This window comes from Pezoporus flaviventris, unplaced genomic scaffold (genome assembly GCF_033815535.1).
Source record: "Pezoporus flaviventris isolate CSIRO_AGI_PZ_B2104156 unplaced genomic scaffold, CSIRO_AGI_Pfla_v1 ptg000015l, whole genome shotgun sequence".
Lineage (NCBI taxonomy): Eukaryota > Metazoa > Chordata > Aves > Psittaciformes > Psittacidae > Pezoporus > Pezoporus flaviventris.
Window position 1 is genome coordinate 26,878,951 of NW_026892563.1, and position 9,006 is coordinate 26,887,956.

Genomic DNA, 9,006 nt, shown 5'->3' on the forward strand with positions numbered 1-9,006 from the left:
AAGTCCAGTTGTGGAATTTTTGTTAAGCGCTCACATCCTCTAGCATTTCCAAGACAGGGTGTCCCAAGTGCTAACCCTGTTTCTGCATATGCTCAAGGCAGCTTCTGATTTGGCAAGGCTCATCCAACCCTAGATCTGCTGTTGAGGAGTTTAATCTGATGTCTCTGGCAGTTCCTATCCTAGCCTTCTGCTATGGTCTAATACATCTATCATTTGTAAACTGGTTTTGGTAGGATTTATGTATTGCAGGTCAAGCCAAATTGTAGTGTTAATAATGCTACTGTAGAAGCGTTAGCAGATCTCACGGGTTTACTCCTGAGCAGTTCATCTAGTTTACCTGAAATTCTTGAAAGAACACGTATTTCTTCTACTCCTAGTTGATGTCCCGATATCCTTTTGGCCAAAGCAAAGCATCTGGATCTCCTGAAGATGTTTTCAGCATCTTCTCACCAAACAGGCATTTCTTCCTGTAGGGCAAAAATACTACTGATTAATATGTCCTTATGCAAGGCCACAAGTATTTCTTGGGAACCAGAAGCCACCCACCTTGCATCAAAGAAGACATAGATATAATACATTCGGAAGATAATGAGCATACGGTTGTAGAAATGGCAGGTTTTAAGATCTAGGAGGCATGAGTCTTTGTGTCAGTACTTCAGGAGATGGAAATGAGGGATCAGAAAAGAAAAGGAGGTGTTATATTCCAGTTCCCTGTAACAAGCAATAAAAAAAATAAATTATATCTGATATTCAGGTTACCCTATATTTGTTAAGTGTGGTGATCAGTAAACTACAGATACAGATTGAAGACTGACATTTTGAAATTCACTCAACTTATTTAGAGAATAAGTGTAAAATATTCTTAGTCCCAGCACCTGCTGTTGAATTCTCCTCCTTTTCTGTGGTTTTACTATTACATTTTCTAGTTTTAAAAGAAGTGAAGCAGACTAGGCAGAAGATATTGTCTAATGCTGAAGGTAAATAAACTGGGAATATTTTCCCAAAGTGGGAAAATTATATCTAATTTTCTGTAATAGCAAAAAGGCTATTAAGTGAATAGTATTAAATTAAGTAAGGCTTCTAACAGGAAAAATAAAAAGTTGAATGGCATCCCTTTAAAGCAAATGTCCAAAATGTCCACGGAATTTCCCTCTCTGGAGATATTCAAAACTCACCTGGACACATTCCTATGTAACCTGCACTAGGTGACCCTGCCTTGGCAAGGGGGTTGGACTAGATCTCCAGAGGTCCCTTCCAATCCTAACAATTCTGTGATTCTGTGAATCTTTTTGTTTTACTTCAGCACAGAATATGGAATATGAACAAATCTTAATTTATGCAGTAGACTAATTACACATTCTCCTGGGTTCAGCAGTAGCAGTCATTTTTCTCCTTCTTGGTAGCTGGTGCAGTGCAGTGTTTTGACTTTCAGCTCGGGAACAGAGCTGATAACAAGGATGTTTTGGTTTGGCCAAGGACTTTGTGAGCCTCATGCTCTGCCAGGGGGGAGGGGAAGCCAGGAGGAAGCAGAGACAGGACACCTGACCCAAACTGACCAAAGAGGTATTCCATGCCACGTCATGGCCAGGATGTAACTGGGAGTTAGCCGGAAGGGCTAGGAGACGGCAGGGTTGGAGGAGGTATCGGTTGGAGCTTGGTAGGGCTTGGGGGGCGAGTTATCGGTCAGCTGGTGCTGAGGTGTTGTATTCTCTTCCCTTGTTATTTCCTTTATCATTATTATCATTGGTGGTAGCAGTAGTGATTTGTGTTATACCTTAGTTACTAAACTGCTCTTATCTCAACCCGTGGGAGTTGCATTCCTTTCGATTCTCCTCTCCGTCCCTCCGGGAGCAGGGGAAGGGAAAGAAGGGGGGGAGTGAGTGAACGAGTTACCTGACTGGGTTTAAACCACGACACACATTTTTAATGTGAATCAGATCTTTCAGTTTCTGTACTTGCAAAAATCACCTTTATTGGCCCCACATGAAATCAAGGTGCCAAGACCACCCAGTGATATGGCTTCACTTTGAAGAATGGGGGAAACTGTGTAGTCTTAAATTCTCATGTAAATGCTGATTCTCACATTTCTAATTTACAGAACAGGAAGATGGAAACTTATAACACTTTACAATAAAAACACCCGTTGCATCTAGAAGAGGAAAAAGTCACTTGTGAAGTCCCTTCTGGATTTCCCTATGCTTGTCTGGAATGTCCTCAAAAGGGAACAAAATCTTGTGTATCGTAAAGGCAATTATCACGTATCCACAACTTCCAGCCTAGGGCATTATATAGGTGCTTAAGAAGCTACATCATTGAATCCATTCTGCTCTTCATGAAGGGAAAGACCTAAAATGGGAAAGAAGGCCAGTACCATGTTAAACTACTTAAGAGGTCAAGCAAAATCTGACTGCAGCCAGCAATGTTTGGATTTTTCCTTTGGCTCAGAGAACAAGCTGTAAATCATCCAGCAAATGTGTACCCTACAAGGGGTCAGAGGAAAAAACATCTGCCCATACTGGGCAGCCATTTCAGTCTGCTCTTGTTGCCAAGTTCCTAAAAAGTGCCCAGAAGCACCTAGTCTGATGCACAGGTCTCCTGCTTTTCCTGGGCCAGTGTTTTCATGTCCACCCTAGACCCTTATGTATTAACAGTGACATGGAATAAAGTGCAAGAGCACTCAGGAAGCATTTGCTTGTCTTTGTCCTGACAAAGCTGCACTTCTTATATTAGGGGTTTCATCCCAGCTTGAAGAAGACTGCGGAAACCTAGAGAGGGAGAGCAAGCTCCCCACTCTTTGCTGGTTTGTGTCCAGTCCACAGGCTGAAAGATCAAGTGTGCTCTAGCCTTACCCTGAAGACAATTTTTCTACTCACATGAAAAGGAGATAAGACTTTCAGTGAAGAGCATAAAATCAGCCCGTTTCCATTGCATTCAGTCTCTGTAGAAAAGCCAGCAAAGCAGGAGGTGATGAAACCTCCCTGGAGAGCATGGCAGCATTGGAAAAGTACATGGCACAGGGAGGGGTGGTTGCATTAAAATTTGCTGACCTATGTTTTTCCTGTGACTATATATTAAAATACAGACATAGATTTGTGTCTGTGTATTTTTCAGTCTCCAAAGCTACAGAAGTACAACATTCATCAGTAACAACAGGGATGGATTTTCAACAGAATCAGCTGTTCTGAGGCACAATGGACTCATGCCATAGATGTGGGGGAAACTTTTTTCACTTTCATATACCTGTGGCTGTACTACAGAATTCAGCTAGGGCTGAATTCTGACAGGATAAAGCAAACAAATACAAGAACTCTATGGTGCACCAAGCATGCTGAACTTTACAGCTACCTGCACTTGTGACATTTTTAGTGTTTCGATATGGTCTGAGAAGGCAGCAATCTGCAAAAGGGATGGAAGTGATTTTTCATTTTCCTCTGAATGTGCTATCTATCAACCTGACTGTACGGCAAAGAATTTAGATTGGAGCTAGTGCGGGTATTTGGCTAATATACTGGCTTCCTGCTTTCACCTTGAGCCTTTTTTTCCCCCTGACATAGGAAAACTCAGCAGTCCGCTTAAAAATGAAGAAGTCGTGACACCTAGCGGTGAGTTAAACACCAATAACTTCTAGTTCCTTCAGAATTCACTCTTGTTTTCCATAGGCATGTTGTTCTAAGTCAGATTGTAATGTGAAAGGTGTGACCATTACCCATGAGGGTAATTACCCATGAAAGTCATGAGACTCTAGACATTCAGGCAGCCCCTCACTTCTTTTATAGTCCCATGCAGTGTGTGTGTCTTGTATCAGACTCCTGTGATTCTGCGCAGAAACCCTCATTCATTAAGGCCCAGTGTCCAGCCCCTGGTTATGCTCCTTATTGAACACAACATTTTGAATAGCCATTTATGCTGAGATCAGGTTAAGTGCTTTGACTTTGGAGAGAAAGGGAACATGACAGAATGCTGGCATAAGACCAACTGGGAATTTCAGGCTTATTTTCTTGTCAAGTAACTATTAATCAATGCTGCTTTTGGAAGGTGACTAAAAAATGTATTGTATGGCATGCAGCAAATTCCTGGCAGGCAGTTTAAACTGACTCAGTTGCTGGCAAATTCTTTTGCTATTGAAGACTACTGAGTCTGCTTTGGTCAGCAGCAGTCAGAAAGTACATACTGGCTGCGATACCATGACAAGAAGTCACACTGAAAAGCAGTAAACCAGTCTAGACATGTGTAAAAGAGTTGTAGGTTCTTTCCAAACAGTGGCAAGCCTTAGAAATGTTTGGTTTTGTTTGGCTTGGGTTTTGTTTTTTTTTTAGGGAAGCAGAACAGTGACGAGTTGCGCTAGTGGTAACTAGGCTGCAATCACCAAATGGCAAGCTTTCTCAGCTTGTTGAGCGACCTGTTTGGGGACCTGCCATTTTTTTATCATAAGAATGAGATTCATTGCAAGAAATTTCAAGTCAAAACATCACTGTATGTTGTTGGGAAATTGGGTGCATGCTTCTTTGCATCTGTAAGAGCTGTTAGCGGTGCAGCCAACCAATTTCATGTCCATATTTGTGCATGCTATATCAAGCATACTTTCCATTGCCTGCAATGAGACAAACTCCTTCCACCTTCTCCTCTGTCTTTCAGAAGGGATGCATGATAAAATTACATATTGTAAACAAGAAATGGAAACTAGATTACTTGAATATACATTATTTTCTTCATCTAAAGATTTATTTTACCACATATTCCACATATATCAGTACCTGTAACTTTCCCAGTTTGCTGTCTTGGGTATAATTAACACTTCTACCACCAAAGTGTCTGGATATAAGGCAAGTGAATATAAAAACGTCAATTCTGTCCAAAATATTTCCACCCCTTGAATCATCAGCATGTGACCTATTTTGTGCCAACATTAATAACCATTGTTCATGGCTTTCAAACAACTTAAACTATTTAAAAATTAATTCTATTTACAGTACCTTATAGAGGAAGTATTTTGTATAAGAGAATAACTCAAACTGACTAGTGGCTACCCACAAAATATGACCATCCAGTAACAAAATTAATCATTTAGAAGTAGTTGGCAAATAATGGACGTATTGTTGGAGAAAACATCAAGTGGAGATCAGATCCAGCAACTGGGAGTCCTGGGTTCTCTTTTGTGGCATTTCACGACACAGACTCAAATTGAAGCAGAGACTCAAACCCTCATTTATTGTTACAAAGCCCTTTTTATCCCCTTATTCAGTACTTTCCAACCTGCACATACATACCACGTTCAATCTCATTGGCCCCTGTGAAACCCTCCTGGTAAATAGACCAATCACAATGTTGCAGACCCTCTCACAACCCCCACATCCTCTGGCCTCCAACTGAGATTCCGACACAACTTCATCCTGGCCCATCCTCCTGAGGCTTGCTTGTTTACCTTTCCTGTCCTTCAACGTTCCAACTCATCACCCCAGGGCTTGTTAAGCACTAAGGCCTCAGAGCTTACTCCCAAACTGTTCGCCCTCACTCCCCACACTCTTTCCACTGTACCATATCTTTCCCATGCTGCTCTGACATAGGCAGGCCTAACTGCAGTGGCGTAGGCAGCTTCAATCCCATCCATCCCAAAGCACAACATTTACTTTCTTACACTGGGCTGTAAGCTGTGGGACTGAAGTGCCCTGTTCAGTTGTCACTCCTAGAAACACTTGCAGTCATGAGCTGGAGCCCACAGGCATGCTAGTTTATGCTTTGCCTTTGTTTTGCCCTCTGTAAAATGGAGATGGCCACCAACCGATGCATGACAAGCTTGTCTGAATCCCTGATATAGACCCAGGGCTAGTATTACTTCAGTCTTCACTGCCGTTGCCATTGCCGAAGAGTAACAACGCAAAATGGAAAAACAGTACTAATGCTGGCAGCACAATAACCTGAAATATGTAATGCAGTCCTGGACAGAACAAGTGCAACATCTGGTGCAGCAGGAAGTTAGGTTCTGCTAAATCTTTGAGTGCCACTTTTTCCATTTTGCATTTGTCATTGCTGCTACAACTCCAAACAGCCCCACAACAGTCAGAAACAGCAGTAAATCTTTCTGCTTCTATCCTCTCTCTATAAGAAATATCTTGACAGGTTTATAAGTGAAGGGAAGTTGCACAGCACTTAGCATGGCTGTGCCAGCCTGTGAGGCAAAGATTTTAGACAGCCAGACAGAAGACATGACTTTGGGCTGTAGGTCCAACAACGGTGATGTGTTTGATCATTCTTGTGCCAGGCAGGACATTGTGCTACAGTCTAGGTTACATGGGTACACCAGAATCTCTGCGATCTCTTGTTCCTGCATTTCCATGATTCCCCTGCTGACAGACAGGGCATGACAAGAGCTGTGAGGTATAAAGTAGCTGTCAAAATCAGCACTGAGGAGTAAATATCTAGGCAATAGTCACTCGCATAGAACTTAGAATATTCATCTAGGATATGCTTTTTAAGATAGTCTCTGTATTAGAGTGCAGAGGAGTTATGTACAGTAAATCTCCAGTGTATCAGATTCACTTGCATGACTAAACCTGCAATCACAGAATCACACAATGGTTAGGGTGACCTCTGGAGGTCATGTATTCCAAACCCTCTGTTCAAAGCAGGCTCAACTAGAACAGATTGCTCAGGACCGTACTCAGCTGGGTTTCTCCAAGGATGGAGACTCACACTCTCTCTGGGCAATGTGTTCCAGCCCTGCATCACCCTTGCAGGTAAAAAAAAAAACCCAAAAACAACACACACACAAAAAAAAACAACCAACCAACCAAGGAAACAAACAAAAAAACAAACAAAACCACGAACTTTCTGATGTTCAAATTATTTCAGTTTGTGCCTGTTGCCTCTTGTCCTTACACTGGATACCACTGAAAAGAATCTGGCTGCATTTTCTCTACAGACACCATATCAGCTTTTCATATTTAAAAATTCCCTCTGATCTTTCTCTTCCCCAGGGTAAATAACCTCTGTGCTGTCTCTCCTATGTCAGATGCTGCAATCTGTTTGTCATTTTTGTGACCCTTCACTGGACTGGCTCCAGTATGCTCATGTCTCATCCATACTCAGGGCCCAGCACTTGACCCAGCACTCCAAATGTGGCCTCACCAGGGCTGAGTAGAGGCCAAGTATCACCTCCTTTGACCTACTGGCCACACTCTTCTTTATGCAGCCACAGACATTGTTGGCTGCCTTTGCTGGAAAGCACATTGCTGGCTCATGTTCAACTTGTCCACTGAGACACACAGGTCTGCTATTTGACATCTAGTTGCATATTAATGGCTACTTCCAGCTGTAGTTTTCTTCAGCTTCCTGGATTTAATGGCTTGAGCTTCTTTCTAATAAATGGATGAACATGCCTGATCTGTTGAATAGCATGGACAGTTTCTGCGTCAATGCCATCTAATTATCCAGTAGCCCTGAGAGGTCTCATAAGGCCTCCAGTTTATCAGACTGGATGTATACTTAACTGCCTAGAGCAAACAAAAGCAGCAAGTTACTTCTTTCAGTTAAACCAGGGTGATACCAAACCTCTTGCTATGCCATAAGCTTTAACAGCATCCTAACAACTGCAGAACAACTTAAATTGAAGGAGGAGCTGCTTTTCCTAGTAATCTGGCTGTAGACCAAACAATGACATGTTTTCTGCATAGGCGTTTGGACCATCTCTCAGGTCTACATTTCTTAGCCCTACTACAGAAAGGAAAGCTCACCCTTTCCCTAGTAATGGAGTGAAATCCTACAAAACCGCAATTGCATTCTCCAGAGAGCAACAAAAATGGGCACAGTGGGTTAATACTCCAAAACCAGGAAATATCCCTAACCAATGCTCTATGTCATCACATAACCTAGATTTCTGTCAAGAATTTGGGTGTTGTTTTGGATAACAAAAGACAATATGTGTTCATCATTAATCTTCTTGAACATTTGTTTAGCCAGAAACTGTCTTTGATCAACCCTTCATGTAAATAGGTTTATGCTTCAGACAGAAGTGGTAAGATGTTATTCCAAGTACTTGCATTATATGGAATCTCCCCTTAACTCTAACAAGATAAGTTTAATGACAGGCTCAGTATTGGTGGCTGTACTCCAAAGACATTTATGTTCAGTTTAAATTTCAAAATTAAATAAAAATTTATCTTGAATCAAAGAGGAAAAATATTACCTCTAAAAATCTGCCATTTGCTCCTACTCTATTTGAGGTTTCAGCATCAAACACTTTTCCATCTGGCTAGCAAAGAACTGAAAAGTTTTTCTTCTTTCATTACCAAATGACAGATGCTGCACTCATTGCAGCTGAACACCCTGAAAAGGTTTCCATTTATCATTTAATTTTTTACAGGTATAGAATCATAAACAGCAATGAAAGAAAAACAAAAAGAGAAAAATAAGATTCTTTTATTTAAGGAAAATAAATGCCGCACTGTATTTTCTCAGCTACTTCTGGCCACAATTAGTACATTTCATTTATGTTTGAACATGCAGTCACATAAACTATAAAAAAATTTATGTGCAGAATATCGGTGGAATAAGTTAAAACATGCAGTTTCCTACTCCTTCTCCCAATAGGTGATCTCTTCATGCCTTTTTGTTTCAGAACAAAACAAGAACAAGCAAACACTTTCAGTCCTGCCAGTCCAGGGGCAGTGCGTGAGTGGGGAGCAAGACTCTCTCAGAGTTATCACTGCAGCTACTTACTGGCTGTGAATCTTACCCAAAGTTCTTTGTCTCCATTTTCTCATGTGTAAAATGTAAAATACAGCTAAGAACTAGCCAACAGCCCTATACTTACTCACTGCTGGGGAAGTTAGTTTTTCACAATCAAAAAGACTTAATGCTTTGTTTGCTTGAAGGTTAATCCAAGGCTTTAAACTGCCTGATAGAATCAGACAGATGCAAGGAGCCTCAAGTTTGCAATAAACACAGCCATTAGAAATATTTATCATTGAGTTAGAGCATTGAAGATTAATCTCAACTGTGCCAATTCCA